General features: G+C 38.7%; 1 protein-coding gene and 1 long non-coding RNA gene across 2 annotated transcripts in view; one reads left to right on the top strand and one right to left on the bottom strand.

Annotated features, from left to right (window-relative positions):
- LOC110678060 overlaps window positions 1–23,033 on the top strand; it is a 52,103-nt gene that overhangs the window by 4,749 nt on the left and 24,321 nt on the right. The window lies entirely within an intron of this gene.
- LOC110678061 lies at window positions 17,471–18,364 on the bottom strand. The gene is made up of 3 exons (XR_002501429.1): window positions 17,913–18,364; window positions 17,684–17,848; window positions 17,471–17,616 (listed from the first exon to the last, which is right to left on the bottom strand). It is a non-coding gene; the product is annotated as an uncharacterized LOC110678061 (long non-coding RNA).

The following is a 23,033-nucleotide window of genomic DNA, read 5'->3' as shown; positions in this document are numbered from 1 at the left end:
CAAAACCTCCAAAGTTTCCAAAAATATTTAAAAAAAATTGAGCTATTAGAGAAGCGTAATCCAATAACAATTCAATATTAAATTTACATCAACCTAAACTGCTTCAGCCTTGGTGATGGTTTTGTACATTGCATCAATCATTTGATTGTTCGGTTAAAAAATCAAAATCAGAGGGAGACATGTAACTAAAATTAGGTACAATTTATATTGAGATTTTCCGTAGATAAGTAGACGTAATACAAATTACCCGCGGAAGAGAAGAATGGGTATTCCCATTAGAATTGAAACAATTTGAACGATTACCCACAAGAAAAATTAAAGGGGAGGAACTGATAGGGTGGCGACTAACTGGAAAACCTGGAAAGGCAGGGAATGACACATGAGTTCAGAGAAAAATATCCAAATAACGATCCAATATCCAAACGAGTTGTTTCGAGTTAAGACAGATATAAATCTTTTAATTGATTGAAGTTAATACTTACATATTTGATTGTCTACGAAGGACATCCATCAATACAAAAGATTTCAATCTTTTGATACTGATTTAAATTATCTAAACATAGAAAAATTGTCTTAACTTAAAAATTGAAAATAATTAAAAACCATTTTTGCAACGCATTCTTAGTTTTTTTTTTGTGAGTTAAGCGTCCTACATTGCCTAATTCGCACATTTTGCAGATTTTAGAAATTTTATAACTGAAAATATTTAAATATTGAAATTTATTTCAATTATGCCATAATTTATCACAGCTTTGCTAAAAATACTAATATTAATCTGGAAAATGTTGAGTATCTTGTAATATACACACTCAGCTCAAATTACCGAAGTCGGTAATTTGTATACCAAAATCGCAACAGCTGAACTTTCGGTGATTCGTTCGGTAAACGAATAGATTACAGATCATTCGGTGATTTGGATATTGCAGCTCAGCTGTCAAAACAACCGAATCTTCGGTAACCGTTTACCGAAGAACGGTAATCCTGCTGCTCACGGATTCTCTCTCGTAATTTCAAATTCTCACTGAGGAAAAGAACCGAATTTTACAAAGTTTTTGCATCACAAATCTTCATTTCAATAATACATTTGCATTCAACCTGCTTCGGAGAAACAGTAATAAGTAATCGCTTGATCACCCAAAACAAGGAGAGGGACGTAGCCGATGATTTTCACTCGAAGTGATGCCGGTGTCAGCGTAATCGGAAACAATGCATTCAGTAGCGCAAAAAAATGCCGTTGCTGATATCTGGAATGCAAATTGTTTTGATAGTTAATATATTGAACATGCATAGACTAGAGGGGCCCAGATAGCCGTAGCGGTAAACGCGCAGCTATTCAGCAAGAGCAAGCTGTGAGGGTCGTGGGTTCGAATCCCACCGGTCTAGGATCTTTTCGGGTTGGAAATTTTCTCGACTTCCCAGGGCATAGAATATCTTCGTACCTGCCACACGTTATACGTATGCAAAATTGGTCATTGGCACAGTAAGCTCTCAGTTAATAACTGTGGAAGTGCACATAAGAACACTAAGCTGAGAAGCAGGCTCTGTTCCAGTGGGGACGTAATGCCAGAAAGAACAAGAAGATGCATAGACTAGATTGACTTACCTCCATCCCTATAATATGTGCACTGTTTTTCAAATAAGTAAATTAATATCGAATTAACACCAACAACAATCCTACGATAACAGAAAAAAAAATCCGTGATGGTTCAATGCTGTCAACTAGCTAACTACCGGTGTCAGCAATCTATGAACATGACTACCGTAAAACGGGGTTACTTTGATAGTTTTGTACAAGAAAACTTCAATATTTATGCATGTCTGTTTCAAATAATTACAATTCATATTTTAAAACAAGTATTGTAAGTTTTGCACCTTATCGGACGCGACGATTTGTAATCGACGCCGGTGAAATCGTCGCCAAAATCGTCGCCAGCCAACGAATCGCTGTGAATTTGACGTTTCACCAGTCTTACCAACACAACGGAAAATCACCTCCTTTGATTTGTTTGCTGGCGACGATTTTATCGGTCAGTTTGAAAGTTGGCGACGGTTAACGCTATATGGAAATTTCAGACTTAGATTACAAAAATGATCCCAGTTTGTAAAAATTGGTTTCGCTAAGACATTTAAGACCGAATTTATGTTCTACTATAACTAGGCTGTCATGGATAAGTGTCGAACTCATTATAACTTCATGAAATAATAATCGTAGAACAGATTGTTTGTACGCATTACAAAAATGCTAAAATCGAGTGAATTTTTAAAATTTGCATTAAAATCCTCAAATGCACTTGATTCCAACGAAAAAAGCTTTGGCATGAAGTGTCATACTAATACTATTTACTTTTGCATTCGTTTTGCTTAACTTATCAACAGAAACTTCGTTATTTCGTTTAATATGATGTGGGTCTCGCACTATCAAAGTTACCCGCATGATCAAATTTACCCCGTTTTACGGTACCGAAATTTTACTTCAATATTTTACAGTTTTCGGTAACATTGCAGATTCACAGATCCGTCGGTAAAAAATGACAGATATATCATGATTCGCCGAAACTCAGTAACTTCAGTGATGGCGCGCTGTCAAAAAGTGGTCGTTTACCGAAACGTCGGTATTTTGAAGATTTACCGATCAGTTTCAGTAATTTTATTTACCGAACACTCACAGTCTGTTTGAGTGTGTAGAGCATGAAAAGCTAAAGGAAAATGGAACTGCGAATACTTTTCGTTTTATGACAATTTAAGTTAGGTATTGATGTTCTCCGATTATGCTGCAATTTTCTTCTATTTAAATTTGTTGTTCTTCTCTATAAAAGATGTTTTGCAAAATTTTTGATTTTTATATTAGAGGGAAGTGGGACCAAATGACCCCCTAACATACAAAATAACAAAAATCGATATAACTATAGTACAAATGCACGGATTAGGTTAAAATTTTGTATGATTACTCTGCGTTAAAGGGCGAACACGAAATTATTGCGACACATTCAACAGGGTATAACTTTTCTACCATTGGGTAAAAATCAACCAAATTTAGCACACATTCTCATTGACGTGTGTTGTTTACAAGCTGTCAAACTCGAAGTCGTGTTTTTCGATTTAACGAAAATGGAGGTGAACCAACGCGAGTTGAGAGAACAAATTATTTTCAAACACCTGGAATTTCCTGACCCGTCGCACCGGCAGTTGGAAAAAAATGTTGAACATTCACCATTCAACCGTCTCCAGAGCAGGGCTGCCATATATACAGATTTATCTGTATTACACAGATATTTTTATTCTGACACAGATTCAATTTGTATGGAACACAGATTTTCTTTCAACAATTTTTGTATGGACACAGATTTTTTTGTATGGGACACAGATTTTCTCACCTGGTAAATACAGATTTTCTTTCAAATCATCTGGCAGCTCCGCAGAGCGTTGAAGCGGTTCCAGGAGCGGTTGACGTTGGACCACGGCAAAAAGCTGGAAGAAAACCGGAACCGGAGAACAAAAAGACGGTGGGAAAGGTGAAGCGGATGATTAAAGCCAATCCCAACGTCTCAAGCCGTGATTTGGCTAAAAAGATTGGCATGCCGCAGAGCTACATCCAGAATGCAAAGAAGAGAGCTGGACTACATACATACAAGGTACAGAACTTCACAAACCGCGATGAGCGGCAACAATCAACGGCTAAAACTCGGGCACGGAAGCTCTACGAGAAGATGCTGACAAAATATGGCTGCTGTGTGGTGGACGACGAAACGTATATAAAAGCCGATTTTAAGCAAATTCCGGGGTTGGAGTTTTTCACCGGCAAGAGCAAGTTCGATGTGGACGACAAATTTAAGAAGAAGAAAATATCGAAATTCGCCTAAAAATATCTCATTTGGCAGGCCATCTGCTCTTGCGGACTGAGGAGTGAGCCTTTCGTGACAAACAGCACAGTAAATGGCGAGATCTACAAATCTGAGTGCCTGGAGAAGCGTCTTTTGCCGTTCTTGCAGCAGCACGACAAAGCTTCGCTATTTAGGCCAGATTTGGCATCATGCCACTATTCTAAAAATGTCCTGGAGTGGTATGAGGCCAATTCTGTCCATTTTGTTCCAAAGGACATGAATCCGTCAAACTGTCCGGAGCTGCGCCCGGTGCTACAGTACTGGGCAATAATGAAGAGCAAGAAGACAGTCCCCGAGGAGGAAAGAATAACTCGCAATAACTTATGCATACCATATTCTGGTATCATACCATATTTAGGTATTGTTCAGTTATCAATATCTCATTTTGGTATTATAATGGTATTTGATAAAAATGTTTAAAACAATTAAAAATACTTCATTTTGGTATTCAATAGCTATTGAGGACTGCTGGAGGTATTGAACTAGTATTGAAAAATTTCACTTTTATATGAAAATCCATCAAGTAATATTTAGGTATCTAGCAATCAGCTTGGTATTTGTAGAATATGCAGAAGTATTCTTTGAGGTATTTTACCTCTTATGCAGGGCTCATTCATACCTCATTCAGGTTGTAAGTATTGGAAATTATCTGGTATGGAATACCTCAATTTGGTATTCAGTAGTTATTTTCTTCTGCTTGGGTCAAAGACGAGAAGGACATGTTTAGAAAATGGAAAAAAAAATGAGAAGCTGGTACCGTATGACACTGTAAAGACTTTGATGGAGGGCATCAAGCGAAAATGCCTTCAATTTTACACTCAAAACTCCATCGATTAACTTTTCTTTTGATTTTTGAAGTAAATATATGTATAAAACTACCCTATAATTTTGGTTTTTATTCTAAACATTATAAGAAAATTGGCATGACATTTTCGGTGTCGCAATAATGTCGTGTTCGCCCTTTATATAAAAATTAAGATAAACATGCTATACATATGGATTTTGAAAGTGCTTCGAATCGAGAAAAAAACAATTTTTATTAAAATTTTAATGATTTTCAAATCGACTTTTTTCTTGCCAACCGAACTAGGTCAAACAAATATATATGACGTTTTGTAGGGCAACTCATGGGCTTTCATTTGAAGTGTAATTGAGGAATGCCGTTAAAAATGTCGAAAAATAATGTTTTTCGGGGTGGTGTTTGAACTTGAGCCACTTAGCGTATACTGCAACCCCCTCGACAAGCGTCTAGAGGTACACTGTAATCTCAATTTACGAACTAGATCAGGGGTGCGTAAATTGAGTTGGTGCATAAATTGAATCAGTGCGTAAAACGAGGGAGCTTAGTTCGTAAAACGAGGTTTTGGCTTTTGGAGTCTACTTGTATGAAATTGATTTTTTATTATTTAGAGAAATTATGCTCTTTTAGTATCATTAATATATTATTGATATATTTGATTCCTTACCAAGCTAGAATGGATGCAAGTTGAGGACTTCCAAGCACTCTTTGCAATTTGGGCATCTTCAAGGGTCCAGTATTGTGAGATATTCTACTACATAGAAATGATAAATTGATCCTCATCAACTCATGTAGAATCATATGCATATGATTCTACATGAGTTGATGAAGATCAATTTATCATTTCTATGTAGTAGAATATCTTACAATACTGGACCCTAGAAGATTGTTATATTTTGAAGAATTGTGTGTATTCTCAGATCCAAGTTTTGATAACTAAGTGAGTACAACAGGTATTCTCGCTCATCAAAACTTCCTGGAATATACACCTGTAATGTACTGACGTTTTAAGCGATCCTTTGATGTTTTTTGTTATGGCACAGGCCCTTGTCTATTCATAGCAGTAAAATGAGTAATGCTTTCATTTGTACCGATGCCCTAGGTCCTCCAAGGACTTCATCGAATAGGGATCAACAAGCGTGATCAATGGTCTATCGATAGTTTTTTTTTTTAATATGGCACAGTCTCTTAACCATTAATTTAAGTCGTCGGAATATGGTATTGGTTTGTGCGGATGTTTCGAAATAAAGGCCTTGGTATCTACGATCGTAATAAGTGATTTATGATTAGTTTTCAAATACTCCAAAGGTCCCTAAACATTCATGTGTGCAAATGGTGCATTGAATTAATTTGAGCGGATGTCCTCCAAGATCTCTATGGATTTACAAGCGTAACCAATTTTCAAGAAATTAGTTTTTGATATGGCACAGACCCTTATCTATTCATAGCAGTAAAATAAGTATTGTCATAATTTGTAGCGATGTCCGACGTCCTCCAAGGATTTCATCGAATATAGGTCTTATGATCTACAAGCGTGATCAATAGACTGATGCAAATTTTGAAGCTTTTGCTCCCCTATGCTTAAACGGTGTCAATTATGATGAAAATCATTCTCCAAAAAATTGAAGTGATTTGGAAGAAATTTGGCTGTGCACAGGCCATTTGAAGTTTCTATGGAAATTACTATGGAAAAGGAAACCTTTTGTGTTCAGTCATCTAACTGCTCGTAATAATAATCTATGGAAAAATGAACATACTCTGCTCATGTGAACTCGGCCCAGCTACAACTTTGCCGAAGACCACATTTTGGTGGGACTTAAGGATAATTTGTTATTATTGATAACAAAGTGTAAATCATGCTGAGATGATTATTTATTTAAATTCAGAGCAACACTGCTGTTTTGCTGTAGAACATAGTAGCCTGGTTTACCGTTTTGATTCATATTACGGACAGCTTCAAATTCCGGACATTCTCGTTTGTATGGGAAACATTTCACACGAAATGTTTCAATTTTCGCCGTCAAAAAGTTCTCATTTTCGATGCTCGTTTTATTAGGTTTTTTTATAAATATCATTGCAAATTTATAATGCCCAACTACCTTAGACGTCTTAACGAATTCAATTGATGATTTGACTGTTCCATTAATGATTATCATGAGCTGTGAGGAAGCGTCCGGAATAAGAATCATGAAAAGGCCACACGTTTTGATTTATTTAAAATTATTCAAGTTGCGGACGCGTATTCTTTACCCACCATCCGAAAGTTAAGGGCTTCCGACGCTCGATAACGCTAAAAATTCATACAGAATGATTTATTTTGTACGGTCTAAGCTGGGTCATACTTCACTGAGGCCTTAAGTGTCCGTAATATGAATCAAAACGGTACTTTGATCTATTCTACCCGCTAGGAGCACCACTGTTACCTGCCTAGCAGTTAGTTAAGCATGCAAAATGCAAACCTAGTTTATGATTAAAAATAGCAATTTATGCTTAAGTCCTATCAAAATGTGGTCTTCAGCAAAGTTGTAGCTGAAAGGATTTCACATGAGCAGAGGTTGTTCACTTTTCCATAAAATATTATGTCGAAGAGATAGAGGCGTGAACACAAAAAGTTGGCGTTTTTCATAGTAATCTCCATGTAAACTTCAAATGGCTTGTGCACAGTCAAATTTCTTCCGAATCATTTCAAACTTTGGGAGGATGCTATTTACCATAATATAAATCATTTAAGCATAGGGGAGCCAACATTTCAAAATTTGCATCACTCTAGTGATCAATGATCTATCGATAGTTTTTTTTTAAATACATTGTGCATCCCGATAAAATTCAGAAAGAGAACTTCGCTCAATTTCCTCTTCTTTATCAACGAACTTACGGTATACGATAAACTCATTGTGGAGTCCATAAACAATCTATGTTTAAACTATTGTTGAAAAGAAATGTTTCTGAAAAACCTGAAGGTCGTAGCATAGCATAGCATAGACTGACTGCACATGTCAATGGTTGCTACTCCATGATTGATCGGAACTGGTAAGAATTGCACTACGATCCAAATGAATAAGGGATGGGAGTTTCCGCTTACTCTCGAAGTGCAATTTTAGCAGATCTAATATTATTGATCAATAACGGCGCCGGCCAAGTCCTTACAGTCAGTTGGGATGGGGAAGGAATGTTAGGGTGTAATGATTGTTGCTTCTAGAGACCGAGAATACCTCTGCATCTCCACAATCACCACGGGAAGGGTGTTTATTAGTGAAGGAGGAAAAGATCTGGGAGTCACCTCTGGTCGGTGATGCGATCCATGGACAAGGGGGGAATATACGACTTATATTTAAAGCTAGTTTTGTATTTTTGTCTCGAGAAGTTTTTGTAAAAAATACGTCAACATCTATAATGTCGAACAATTCAAAAGACGTTTAAAAAGACGACGAAAACTGAAAATTACATGTACATATTTTAAATTATATGAAACAGGAATAAAGCCGACACTTGTAGTGACGAACCATACATAGTTTGTTTGAAAATTACATATGAGTATTACTGTGCATTTTGTCTCGATATGGTAGAAGTTTTAGAAAATACGTCAACATTCACAATGTCGAACAATTCAAAAGATAATATTTAATAAAAGAGAAAAATGTATGTATATTGAAATTGTATAAGAAAAAAGCATAATGCCGACACATATAGTGACGAACCATACAAAGTTTGTTTTAATATTACTTAAAAGTTACGCTTTCAAGAAAAAATGTGTTATCATAAGCATGAAACGAACTCACCAGTTGGTAATCCATTCTCGATTGAACACAAAACTGACACTGACAGCAAAACTTCTTGACGTTCCGAAAATAAACCGTCTTGCTTGGGCCTTCCCAAATACCTACCCAGCAAGACGCTCCAACAGGGGGAAAAAAAAATCTCCGGCGACGAAAGCACGCGCGAAATTGTCAGCAAAATCTATCGGGCGACGCAAAACCGAACTGTCATGCTTGGGCTTCACGAAGCACTACCTAGCTAGACGCTCCAAAACAGGGAAAAAAATCTCCGCCGGCAACGAAAGCACGCGCGAAATTGTCAGCAAAATCTATCGGACGACGTAAAACCTTTCTGAAAAACCTGAAGGTCGTAGACACAAAAGTCATTTTGGGCAAATTGAGATGTAAAATTGTGAAAAATAATAGAATCGTTCTGGTGGGCTTCAATCCCACAACTATCAATTTCAAAACACCGTCGGCTGGTTTAAGCCGTTATAGACATTTTATTTTGTTTTTGGTGTACAGGGTGTAAGTGTGCATAATTGTACATGTACATGTATGGAAATATATGTATGCCTGTATCTAATTACGTGGTAGAGCAAAAAATTGAATTGAAGTCACTAAATGATTTAGCTCTGGCATGCATCTTTCGCCTCTGAAATTTTTATTCTTTATGTTACAATTTCTTTATCAGGGTACGTCTATAAATTACGCCACGCAAAGTTTTGCCATATTCATCCTCCTCAATTTTCCTCTATATCACACTTTTTGTATGGATTTCAATTTTTATATGGGTAGTCACGTTTCCTTGTAACCCCCTCCTTCCTCTTCTGTAGTTGACGTAATTTATGAATTACCCCTCACATGCAGTTTTTTCAACTTGTTTACTTTGTAATGGGTCGAAGAGCATGAAAATATATTTGATTAATCTCGAAAATAAACTTATAGAACAACTAGATATAAACGACACACTTTTAAGATTTTTTTGGATCCCAACCATAGACTTGATTTTTTTTTTTTTTGTGAAATAAGGTTGAATTTATGGGAATACGACTATGAATAACAAAAACGGAGCTGAATTCCAATTGTGAGATACCTTGGGCGTTAATGGGTTAAAGCTCACCTTTTTGGAAGGAAGTTGTGAATTCAGAGATTCACCCTTCTTTTTCTTTGCAGTTGCAACCATGTTTAGTGAATAAACGAAAAAAGACATGACCTTCTAAGAGGTTTTTTTTCAAGACGGTGTCCAAGACGGATTAACACCGCTAGCTTTCACTAACGGGTCCAACGAAAAATAGTAGGCACGGGTCCAAACAAGGATCAAACAGGGATCAATTGGTAGAAAAAAAAGGAGCACTGAAAAGTACCAATTTTGTAACTCTGATAAGTACTGTGTTGTTGCTTTAGGTAATTTTAAAAACTTACGAGGACAGAAAGAATTTGTTTACGCACAGCTCGAGAGTACTATGAACTAGGGCAATTCAAAATTTGAAAATGTTTGTAAATCTAAGCTTCCATATCTTCCTTACCATCCTCGGCATAAAATTAGTGTTCAGAGAAATTTTCAGCTTTTTCAGTGGTTAGTTATAGACAATGTAGATTCATATGGAAATTGATATTGAGAAATTTTGAAAATTGTCCCAAACACGTTAGTACTGCTATGTGAAAAATAGCTTGACGACAGCGAATTAAGAATAACAGAATGTCTTGAAGAATCTGGGAATCTGTTTTAGTTTGAAAATCAAATTTGTCATGTTTTTTCTTTCAGTAAAAAGAACAATAGATGTTATAATCGGATTAACCGAAAATCCATATTGACGACACCAGGGCTGGCATCAACTCGCACAATGCGCGCAAAGAGCAGAATTTAACCACTGCACAAAGAGGAGACAGACGCGCGCAAAGTGTAACAACACGAACACAATGAGGGAACGCAGTAGGAAAGAGAGTGTAAGCGATTACGCAAAGAGTAATGCTGACGGAGTGTGTTGGCAAAACATGCTCAAAGTGTACACAATTTGGCTCTTTTTACCTTATAACATGGGTATTTTTAAAACGAGACCAACGAAAAGATGTCGGATATCGATGTCCGTAGTTGTTTTGGAATTCAAGATGGCGACTTCCGGTTTGTGAAAAGCGTTTCAAACCCATGCAATATGGGTATTTTTGGAACGGGGCCGATAAGTAGATGACGGAAATCGATGTCCGACGTCATTTTGGAATCCAAGATGGCGACTTCCGGTTTGTGAAAATCACTTTGAACCCATGCAATATGGGTATTTTTGGAACGGGGCCGGCGAGTAGATGACGGAAATCGATGTCCGGTGTCATTTTGGAATCCAAGATGGCGACTTCCGGTTTGTGAAAATCACTTTGAACCCATGCAATATGGGTATTTTTGGAACGGGGCCGACGAGTAGATGACGGAAATCGATGTCTGGTGTCGTTTTGGAATCCAAGATGGTGACTTCCGGTTTGTGGAAAGAACTTCAAACCCATGCAATATGGGTATTTTTGGAACGGGGCCGATGAGTAGATGACGGAAATCGATGTCTGGTGTCGTTTTGGAATCCAAGATGGCGACTTCCGGTTTGTGAAAATCACTTTGAACCCATTCAATATGGGTATTTTTGGAACGGGGACGGCGAGTAGATGACGGAAATCGATGTAAGGTATCGTTTTGGAATCCAAGATGGCGACTTCCGGTTTGTGAAAATCACTTTGAACCCATGCGATATGGGTATTTTTGGAACGGGGCCGATAAGTAGATGACGGAAATCGATGTCTGACGCCATTTTGGAATCCAAGATGGCGACTTCCGGTTTGTGAAAAGCGCTTCAAACCCATGCAATATGGGTATTTTTGGAACGGGGCCGATGAGTAGATGACGGAAATCGATGTCTGACGCCATTTTGGAATCCAAGATGGTGACTTCCGGTTTGTGAAATGATGAGTAGATGACGGAAATCGATGTCTGGTGTCGTTTTGGAATCCAAGATGGCGACTTCCGGTTTGTGAAAATCACTTTGAACCCATGCGATATAGGTATTTTTGGAACGGGGCCGATAAGTAGATGACGGAAATCGATGTCTGACGCCATTTTGGAATCCAAGATGGCGACTTCCGGTTTGTGAAAATCACTTTGAAACCATGCAATATGGGTATTTTTGGAACGGGGCCGGCGAGTAGATGACGGAAATCGATGTCCGGTGTCGTTTTGGAATCCAAGATGGCGACTTCCGGTTTGTGAAAATCACTTTGAACCCATGCGATATAGGTATTTTTGGAACGGGGCCGATAAGTAGATGACGGAAATCGATGTCTGACGCCATTTTGGAATCCAAGATGGCGACTTCCGGTTTGTGAAAAGCGCTTCAAACCCATGCAATATGGGTATTTTTGGAACGGGGCCGACGAGTAGATGACGGAAATCGATGTCCGACGCCATTTTGGAATCCAAGATGGCGACTTCCGGTTTGTGAAAAGCGCTTCAAGCCCATGCAATATGGGTATTTTTGGAACGGGGCCGATGAGTAGATGACGGAAATCGATGTCTGACGCCATTTTGGAATCCAAGATGGTGACTTCCGGTTTGTGAAATGATGAGTAGATGACGGAAATCGATGTCTGGTGTCGTTTTGGAATCCAAGATGGCGACTTCCGGTTTGTGAAAATCACTTTGAACCCATGCGATATAGGTATTTTTGGAACGGGGCCGATAAGTAGATGACGGAAATCGATGTCTGACGCCATTTTGGAATCCAAGATGGCGACTTCCGGTTTGTGAAAATCACTTTGAAACCATGCAATATGGGTATTTTTGGAACGGGGCCGGCGAGTAGATGACGGAAATCGATGTCCGGTGTCGTTTTGGAATCCAAGATGGCGACTTCCGGTTTGTGAAAATCACTTTGAACCCATGCGATATAGGTATTTTTGGAACGGGGCCGATAAGTAGATGACGGAAATCGATGTCTGACGCCATTTTGGAATCCAAGATGGCGACTTCCGGTTTGTGAAAAGCGCTTCAAACCCATGCAATATGGGTATTTTTGGAACGGGGCCGACGAGTAGATGACGGAAATCGATGTCTGGTGTCGTTTTGGAATCCAAGATGGTGACTTCCGGTTTGTGGAAAGCACTTCAAACCCATGCAATATGGGTATTTTTGGAACGGGGCCGACGAGTAGATGACGGAAATCGATGTCCGGTGTCGTTTTGGAATCCAAGATGGCGACTTCCGGTTTGTGAAAATCACTTTGAACCCATGCGATATAGGTATTTTTGGAACGGGGCCGATAAGTAGATGACGGAAATCGATGTCTGACGCCATTTTGGAATCCAAGATGGCGACTTCCGGTTTGTGAAAAGCGCTTCAAGCCCATGCAATATGGGTATTTTTGGAACGGGGCCGACGAGTAAATGACGGAAATCGATGTCTGGTGTCGTTTTGGAATCCAAGATGGTGACTTCCGGTTTGTGGAAAGCACTTCAAACCCATGCAATATGGGTATTTTTGGAACGGGGCCGACGAGTAGATGACGGAAATCGATGTCTGGTGTCGTTTTGGAATCCAAGATGGCGACTTCCGGCTTGTGAAAATCACTTTGAACCCATGCAATATGGGTATTTTTGGAACGGGGCCGATGAGTAGATGACAGAAATCGATGTCTGACGCCAAGATTTGTGAAAATCACTTTAAACCGGATTTCGCCATCTTGGATTTCAAAATGGTGGCAGACATTGATTTCCGCCATCTACTCATCAGTCCCGTTCCAAAAATACCCATATTGCATGGGTTTGAAGGGATTTTTGCAATTCGGAAGTCGCCATCTTGGATTCCAAATTGGTGCCAGACATCGATTTCCGTCATTTACTCGTCGGCCCCGTTCCAAAAATACCCATATTGAATGGGCTCAAAGTGATTTTCACAAACCGGAAGTCGCCATCTTGGATTCCAAATTGGTGCCAGACATCGATTTCCGTCATCTACTCGTCGGCTCCGTTCCAAAAATATTCATATCGCATGGGCTTGAAGGGATTTTTGCAAACCATAAGTCGCCATATTGGATTCCAAAATGGCGTCAGACATCGATTTCCGTCATTTACTCGTCAGCTCCGTTCCAAAAATACCCATATTGCATGGGCTCAAAGTGATTTTCACAAACCGGAAGTCGCCATCTTGGATTCCAAATTGGTGCCAGACATCGATTTCCGTCATCTACTCGTCGGCTCCGTTCCAAAAATACCCATATTGCATGGGCTCAAAGTGATTTTCACAAACCGGAAGTCGCCATCTTGGATTCCAAATTGGTGCCAGACATCGATTTCCGTCATCTACTCGTCAGCTCCGTTCCAAAAATACCCATATTGCATGGGCTCAAAGTGATTTTCACAAACCGGAAGTCGCCATCTTGGATTCCAAATTGGTGCCAGACATCGATTTCCGTCATCTACTCGTCAGCTCCGTTCCAAAAATACCCATATTGCATGGGCTCAAAGTGATTTTCACAAACCGGAAGTCGCCATCTTGGATTCCAAATTGGTGCCAGACATCGATTTCCGTCATCTACTCGTCGGCTCCGTTCCAAAAATACCCATATTGCATGGGCTCAAAGTGATTTTCACAAACCGGAAGTCGCCATCTTGGATTCCAAATTGGTGCCAGACATCGATTTCCGTCATCTACTCGTCGGCTCCGTTCCAAAAATATTCATATTGCATGGGCTTGAAGGGATTTTTGCAAACCGGAAGTCGCCATCTTGGATTCCAAAATGGCGTCGGACATCGATTTCCGTCATCTACGAATCGGCCCCGTTCCAAAAATACCCATATCGCATGGGTTCAAAGTGATTTTCACAAACCGGAAGTCGCCATCTTGGATTCCAAAACGACAACAGGCATCGATTTCCGTCATCTACTCGTCGGCTCCGTTCCAAAAATACCCATATTGCATGGGTTCAAAGTGATTTCCACAAACCGGAAGTCGCCATCTTGGATTCCAAAACGACAACAGACATCGATTTCCGTCATCTACTCGTCGGTCCCGTTCCAAAAATACCCATATTGCATGGGTTTGAAGGGATTTTTGCAAACCGGAAGTCGCCATCTTGGATTCCAAAATGGCGTCAGACATCGATTTCCGTCATCTACTTATCGGCCCCGTTCCAAAAATACCCATATCGCATGGTTTCAAAGTGATTTTCACAAACCGGAAGTCGCCATCTTGGATTCCAAAACGACAACAGACATCAATTTCCGTCATCTACTCGTCGGCTCCGTTCCAAAAATACCCATATTGCATGGGTTCAAAGTGATTTTCACAAACCGAAAGTCGCCATCTTGGATTCCAAAACGACAACAGACATCGATTTCCGTCATCTACTCGTCGGTCCCGTTCCAAAAATACCCATATTGAATGGGTTTGAAGGGATTTTTGCAAACCGGAAGTCGCCATCTTGGATTCCAAAACGACAACAGACATCAATTTCCGTCATCTACTCGTCGGCTCCGTTCCAAAAATACCCATATTGCATGGGTTCAAAGTGATTTTCACAAACCGGAAGTCGCCATCTTGGATTCCAAATTGGTGCCAGACATCGATTTCCGTCATCTACTCGTCGGTCCCGTTCCAAAAATACCCATATTGCATGTGTTTAAAGTGATTTTCACAAACCGGAAGTCGCCATCTTGGATTCCAAAACGACAACGGTCATCGATTTCCGTTACCTACTCGTCGGTCCCGTTCCAACAATTCTCCCATATATTCCAATAGAAGCTCCTATAGAAGCATTCGGTAGGTACTCAATGAGCCACACAAAGAGTGTGTGTTCACCATTTTCCATCAACACTTTGTGTCGAAGGATGCATTGCAGCGAGAGCAGAAACACAAAGAGGCGTCAAAGAGGTAAGAACCAGTGAGAAAGTGTAGCTGTCGCACTGCACTCAAATTCATGATCAACACAAAGTGCGCGCTCTTTGTGTTTTTCTGTTTTCACTGAGGAGATGCCAGCCCTGGACGACACCACACCTCAACTGCCCGAAGACCAGTTTGTCTAATCTAGATAGTCGTCCATAAGGCTAATCCATAAGTTGGAAACACGCTTCTATCGAGCTGCCTAAATAGCGAATCTGCTACGAAATTCAACAAAAGTGGTGATAACCCGAGCAGAATAAAAATGCTGCGGAATGCCAAACTAGGTTAGTGTTTCCAATTTATTAGTATTTTTCGGTGACGTCACCGAAAAATACCAATAAATTGGAAACGATTAAGTGAACGATGATCAAAACGATACCAAAAACTAGAGTATTTCATACCAGATAATTTTGAATACTTGGTAACTGAATAAGGTATGAAAGAGCCCTGCATAAGAGGTAATATACTTGCAATGACATCTTATGATCAGAAAGACACTCTGCGGAGGAACGTATTACTCGCACCTATTTGTGCATACCATTTTTCGGCATTATATTACAATATATTTGGTATGGAATACCCTAGTTTGGTTGTCTACAACAATTCTCTTCTGTTTGGGTCCCTCTTGGTGACATCCGCAGACCCTGAATTGCAGCTATTCGTAATGGCGAGAGAAGATGTCAGTTCCAAGCATTTGATAGATACATTTGGAAATCATTATAGGTAGCCCATGATATCATGGCATCAGAAGGCACGTTATCATAGACACTTTCAATATCCAAGGAAACACACAAAAAGGAAAGTTTCTGAGCGATCTCTCTTAAAAAAATGTTACAGAGAATCCGGCTCTGCTGGAACAGCACGTCTGTGTGTGAAAATACATGCTGAAAAATCAATTTTGTCGAAAACGTTGGAACATTATCGATTTTGGGGTGATTTATGCTTCATTTTTAAAAATAACATACCATTTTGACTCATATTCCGAACACTTAGGGCCAAAATTGACTTCATATGCATCTGATAGGCATAAATTAGATGATAGTTGTGCAAGTTTTAATTTTTTCGCAAAGTCTAACTGTTGGCTGTTGGGTGTGCCATTGAAAATGTTTGTTTAAACTTGTTTAGTATTGTTTTATAGGTAAAAGTTTGAAACAACATTTTGATTCGCAAACAAACTTATCTGAGCTAGTTTTACTGACCTCGAACTAGAGAATATTCACTATCGTTTTGATTCATATTACGGACAGCTTAAAATGCCGGACATTCTACTTTGTATGGGAAACATTTCACGCGAAATGTTTCAATTTTTGCTGTTCAAAAGTTCTCAATTTCAAGGCTCGTTTTAGTAAACTTTTTCCATAAATATCTTTGAAAATTTATAATGCCCAACTACCTTAGATGTCTCTTTGGTGGTTTAACGATTTCGATTGATGATTTGACTGTTCCATTAATGATTATCATGAGCTGTCCGGAATTCGAATCAAAGTGTCCGGATTATGAGGCAAAAGTGAGGAAGCGTCCGGAATAAGAATCATGAAAAGGCCACACATTCTGATTTATTTAAAATTATTGAAGTTGCGGAAGCGTATTCTTCACCCACAGTTCGAAAGTAAAGGGCTTCCGATGATCGATAGCGCTAAGGAATCATACAGAATGATTTATTTTGTATGCTCTATGCTGGGTTATATTTCCCTGAGTCCTTATGTGTCCGTAATATGAATCAAAACGGTACTTCCGAGGTATAAAATAGATTTGAAGACGTTAAAATTAAGTTGCAAACGACTGCCATTTTGTGATACTTTGGTGACATATTTCAGCGAAACATTTTAACCAAACCGCCATACAAAAATCGAGTGTTCGGAAAATGAGTATGTTCGGAATTTGAGACAAAACGGTATCATATTGAGATGTTTCACATTGCGGAGCATCATCATGTCTCATTTACTTTGCGAAATAAAAAACAAAATCACAGTAGAGCAGTTGTTCAGAATGTGTTGAAATTTAAATACACGAAAGCTCGATTTTGTGTGAATTGTACTCAATTTCATTTAACTTTGATTAAGAGTGAATGCTTTCTCAATATAATCATACAAAAACACCGCCACTGGGTGCGATGGAATAATTTGCTACAACAAATAATATATTTCGACAAAAATGTGCTAACAACTTATTCACCCTACTAATGATGCCAATGTCTTCGGATCTATTCTGTTTCCAACGGTTCCAAAATCTTCAATATCATCATTTTCACCAAGTTTTTGTTGTCTGCAAAGAAGTGAAAATAAATCCCACGTTCACCACATTCTTTGTTTATCAAATAACTCAGTTATACCTGAAGCCGTTCTCATCAGCAATATATTTATAGGCGATCAGCTTCCCATTACTTAACTTGTATCCGTATCTTCCCGTAACGAACCACACTGGCACTTTGCTTTCATCCAAGAATGTTTTAAAACGTCCTCGTTCATATCGAAACTGGCCATCACTCAACGAATATCTAGAAAACAAAGGGGAAAATCTTCAGTTTTGAACACACTTCTTCAGAGTTCTTCATCACTTACGAAAACAAGTAGTGATCCACATTATGTTTATTGATTAATTTTTTAACATAAACTTCATTATCAGCGATCGTTTTCTCGGCACCCATAGCACTACCAAGTTGTACGATAACCGTAACTATCCAAACGACTGCAACTGAACTGAACCACATGATCGTCCACCTTCAATCGAGAATCGTATCAGAATGATGGTTTCGTTCCACTCTGAGTTGGTTCCAACTCCAGCCATCATCATTGTGACAGGTCATTACAGAAACGGGTGGTAACTAACCTTAGCCAAGTTCAAGAACAGGTCCTTACGGAAAATCTTCTGGCCAAACTGAGAGATTCCATATTAATATTTTTCTACCAGTCATGGTTTCTCTTTCAAAGGAACCGGTTTACTCATGAATGGTATGTAAGGCACGTGTGAATGGACGGGCCTCCAAGATGAAACTAATGCATGGTTTTGTAACACCAAGAGAGCATTCGGCTATGTTGAATGCTTTTGATATACTGCTGAGATGTCTCAGAGAGTGATGTGATCGCGTAGACAAAAAATACGGTTACAGCATCGTAAAGATTTTAAGTTGGGCATGGCAGCTAATTTATTGTGGCTTTAGGTCATTATGGAATTACGATACAGTAAGCTCATCGTGTAGAGCGCTATCTAATGCGTTGGAAACTAGTGGCTAATGGGATTTGAACTCATTGGTTGCCACCCAATATGGTAATATTACCAGAACTAAGCATCTCATCAAATTCAACAACATATCATATATTCAGGCACTTTATAATCATGTGATGAAATGTGTCAATTATCCAAAATGATGTATGCTTCAAAATACCATAAACCTTCAGCGACTCAATTTGTGTGAGTAAATTGGGAACCGCATATCTGGAGTGCGTCCTAGCTGGAAGGATTACTGTTGTTTGGCATAATTGTTAAAAACATAAATGCTATGCAGTTATCGTTAAAACATGTTATATATTGCTTTGACATGGGTTTTTAAACGGAAAGATTCCTTTCTACTGTACTATACTCATTTAGAGTAACTGGTCATTCAGTTTTTTTTTTAAGCATTATGTAATCACCAATAATTAAGTTTCGCCTCCAAGGTCAAGGGTAATGCAATTAAGAATTTTTGCAGTATTTTTCTAGAGAGACTGTATCCTGTCCTTACATTCTTCTAAATATAAAACGATTCACACTGCATGATATTTTTACATGGCAAAAAACTAATTGCTAATGCTTACTTTCAATACTGGTTTTCTAATAAATAGTATAAAACCACAACCTTGCAACAAACATCAAACATCAGTGGTATCAACAAGTACCATCGTTTGATGTCCATGGCCATCAGTCGACCTTGGAATCCACACACTTAATTTAGAATGCCGAATCTCGGCTAATTTTAATCGAGATTCGCACAGCCGAGTCGTCGGCAAACAAAACTCCAGGGATCTCAGGAAGTAGAAACCGAGTAGCTGTAAAACGTGCTTCGTTGCTAAGCAACCGCTTTGGCTGAGTCTCGGTCAAAATTGGGAAATCGAGATTCGCACAGCCGAGCTCGTGAAAAAAATCTTAGTGTGCAGCTCTCTATGTACCATATTTTAAAAGGCACAAATCTTACGAAAGGTGTAAGAGACAATGATTTCTAATATCAGCTTGGTGCACTAGCAAAAAACTCAATCGAATGTACGACATTTCCCAGAAACCCATTCCCCAGAATAGGACATTCCCCAGAAAACCATTCCCCAGAATGGGACATTCCCCAGAAAAAATATATATATAAGAGATTTTTGGACTGTTAAAATCCAGGTAAATGGTAAATAGTAAAAAAGGAACACAATTAACTGAATTTGGGGAAAACCAAATTTCAGTTTTAATAAATTTCATAGGGGATGGATGCTGCTCAGCATCCATCCTCTAATTTATTAGACTAGTTTGCTGTAAAAGGAAACTACCAAAGACAAGGGAAATTTTCTAGAGTAGGCGCACAGTGCTTCGAATGTATGGGACCTCGGGACAAAAATCATAACTTCCGTTATAGGCGTTCTAGCTCAATGATGTATATAGGAATGTTGTCAGGAATCATTAGGGCTATAATTGACATAAATGATCTATGTGATAAACGTAACCGGATAAGTAACATAAGTGCCAATTTCGTACATTTGGTTTCATAAAGATGTGATCTCTTCCAGAAATTGTTGGGGATGGCTAAATTTTATATTAGCAAAAATTACTCGCAATTAAATGATGCCATGGGTGGCGTAAAGGCCAAACGATTAAAGTTTATTTTCCAAACTATCACAAATAAAATTAAAAAAAAATCACTTACGTAAAAAAAAATTTATATCAAGTTTATGAGGAGGTATTTTTTAGCGAATAGATCAAAGCAATAATCTTGACATTGCATTTGTTGATATTTCATCACATGTTTTTGTTTTCAAGAAATTATAGAATCAAAGTGTTCAGCATATATTCTGTCAAATCCTTGTGACTGTTGAAACCAAATAGTTATGTCTATATCAAACAAAATGCAAACTCTTCCAACCTATGAGCGATGTTAATCAAACAATAAAAGCAGTCGATCTCGCAATGAAGTGCGTGAGTGCCAAAGATACCATTTTCAGCGTTATGAAATATGTGAACGAACCTAAATGAAAAGAAAGTAAATTTTCCTGGACAAATTCAAAGCAGAGCAATGAAGGTTACTGTAAACAAATCAGAATATTTACCCATTTTAATGAAACTAATCAGTAATACCATGCTCAGGGTCGTGGGTTCTAATCTCACCAATTGAGGGCCTTCTGAGTTGAAAATTTCCTACAAAAATGCATGAATGCAAATGCAGAGATGATCAATTGGCAAAAAAAAACTCTCAATTTATTAAAGTGGAAATAGGTATTAGAACACTAAGATGAAAAAAAAGCTTTGTTCCAATTTGAACGTAACGCTAAAAGGAAGAAATTCAGAAGCATTTGTAATGAAAAGTGCTTCTAATGCAGAAATGATCAATTGGCACAAAAACTCTCAATTAATAACAGTGGAAATACTTATTAGAACAATAAGTTGGAAAACAGGCTCTGTTCCAGTTGGGACGTAACGCCAAAAAGAAGACGTTCACTGCATCTATAATAAAAAGGGCTTCCTCCGCCCATGTTCAAACTGCATAGAAAGCTGGTGATTATTGTGTTTCAATAGATCAGCATTGAACATGTGTTCAAAAATCCCGATTATTTATCGCAAGACCATCATCCACAAAATCTAAGATAGCAATCGAAAGAGCAGACGAGAACAGCTGGAATCATTTTCAGTGTTTAGAAGGCATCCTAAATAAGAACTGATGCAAAAATCAATGAGGTGTTTTGAGGTGATTTTTTGTTTTAGCTGTTTGAAGTTTTGCTAGTTATTTTATTCTATGTGAAACATAAACTATATGGAAGCTTTAGATCTCACAGAATTCCTGTATGAAAAAAAATCACAATTATTTACAGTGTTTTATATAGAACTTATTTAGTTTGATGCTTACCATTTCGATTATCACTTAAGAAATTATCACAGAACAACATAAATTGTTACAAAAGTTAAATTGTACTTCGCACAAATTTACAAATCCACGCCACTTAATCAAATTGTTCAATAACTTGGGTTGGCCTGGTCTCATAAATATTTGAGCTCACGATGTTTTGCTACTCATTTAACACATATCAAATATATCTAAACAAAGTAGCATACTTGATTTGGTGCAATAAAATTGTTCATTTTTCCACTTTTGTCCAAGGGACGCAGCACTGTGAGGCGCAGAGCTACTTGGGCACTTCCATGATTCACTTTGGCATGGGGGGTTTTCTCGGTCGAATTGTCTGAAGCTTTGCAATAAGTACCACTTCCATACGGCGCATTTTGTGCCAAACGTGAGCTCCTTAGCTTCAAAAAACCCCACTGCCTAAGTGAATCAAAAGTGCCAAGAATAGAATCCGGCGATTGTACGACATTCCCCCGAAATCCATTCCCTAGAATAGGACGTTCCCCAGAAAGCCATTCCCCAGAATGGGACATTTCCCAGAAAAAATAAAAGATTCTAGAACTGCTAAAATCCAGGTAAATGGACACCGATAGTACAGCGGAAGAGCATCAATTTTCGATCTAGCATTAGTTTTCGACACATTTAGACGATTTTGTATAAAAATCCGAAAATTGGTACAATTCTTGTAGGTCGAAAATTAGAGCTTTTTCCCTACAACAGCATGAAACTGGAATCAATACAAGACGATAACAGTTTGAGTTCCGTTGTTACTGTTCGCACGCGTTAGTTGTTGCTCTTCGTCTAGTAGCGTTTTTGGACTGTCACATCATCGTTAAATGTAATCTACACGTATTACCGCTATATATCGCACATGCCGATAGCAGTCGTAGGAGTGTTTTGATCCTGAATTTGCTCAAAAAACCAGTTTTTTCTGGCGTTGTACATCGAAGCATATTTGGAGTATTCCGTTTGCAATGGCTGATAGGAGAGTTTGCAAAAAATGCACTCAGAATGTAGACGCACATACTGAGCAATTTACTGTTTGTGAAGGAGAGTGCGCGTGTCTCTTTCATGCTAATTGTGTTGGCCTAAGCGAAGATGACTTGTGCACATTCGCTTTGAAAACGAATATCATATGGATGTGTGATGAATGCATGGTCAAATTCCGGAGAATGAGTGGCGGAACATGGCTTACTTCGTCTGCAGATTCAATCAAAGGTAAAGCCATCGACGATGAAATTAGGGACCTGAAAACCACTGTTGCGGGAATATTGGAAACGCTTTCTAAACTTGCCGCGACTCCTGTTTTAAATGATCGTGCTCCACTACATTCAACACCCGTTTCAACAAACATGCAATTCGACGAAATGACAACAAGCGATACAGATGCGAGTAATGTGGGAAACGAGCAGCAGTCGTCACAGTATACGGAAAGAGACGATTTCTCATTGTTCATCTCGAACATTGATTCTAGTGTCTCTGAGCGGGATATTCAGAGAATGGTTTGTCTAGCGCTGAACACACCGGACCCTGAACACATCGATGTATCAAAACTGGTGTCCAAATGGAACAACTCTCATCCGCCGGATTTTATTTCATTCAAAGTTACTCT

The sequence above is a fragment of the Aedes aegypti genome, chromosome 3, assembly GCF_002204515.2.
Source record: "Aedes aegypti strain LVP_AGWG chromosome 3, AaegL5.0 Primary Assembly, whole genome shotgun sequence".
In the NCBI taxonomy this organism is placed as follows: domain Eukaryota; kingdom Metazoa; phylum Arthropoda; class Insecta; order Diptera; family Culicidae; genus Aedes; species Aedes aegypti.
Note: the sequence above shows the minus strand (reverse complement) of the source record. Positions and strands in the feature narration are given on the sequence as shown.